The sequence below is a fragment of the Tupaia chinensis genome, unplaced genomic scaffold (genome assembly GCF_000334495.1).
Source record: "Tupaia chinensis unplaced genomic scaffold, TupChi_1.0 Scaffold145933_1, whole genome shotgun sequence".
NCBI classification, from domain to species: Eukaryota; Metazoa; Chordata; class Mammalia; order Scandentia; family Tupaiidae; genus Tupaia; species Tupaia belangeri.
In genome coordinates, this window is record NW_006205792.1 from 177,659 (window position 1) to 178,210 (window position 552).

The window sequence follows — 552 nt, forward strand, 5'->3', positions numbered from 1 at the left end:
CACCTTAATCAAAACCCCACCTGTTGGCTCATTCTTATTTATCTCTTAAGAGTAGATTAAATATTACTTATGTTTTAAATTATAAGAGCAATAACAAGTGCCATTTTCAAATAAAATCTTGCTTACAAATTATGCACATATTTATCAAATTGTGCCTTCACAGTTGTTATGTACATAATACTTTGGTACAATAATAATTGTTCAGATGTTTTTTGTTCACTTTTTAGTGTTATTCAGTGTTGTGGGAGGCTGCGCACCAGTGAGTCTGCCGAGGTTTTTCAGAGAGCAAACAATTGCCATGATTGGTCCCCTCCAAAAAACCTGACCTTCAAAAATTTGCTCTGATTGGCCACTAGAATCCCTTAAATTTGCATATCCAGCACCTCATGATTGGTCCAAAAGCAACCAATCATAACCCACCATTTACAACCAATCACAGCCCACCATTTACAACCAATCAGGGCCCACCATTTACAACCCACCAGAGTGTATATAACCATGATGCCTGGCCCACAGTAGCCAGATGACACAGACGACCAGGAAGACGACGAC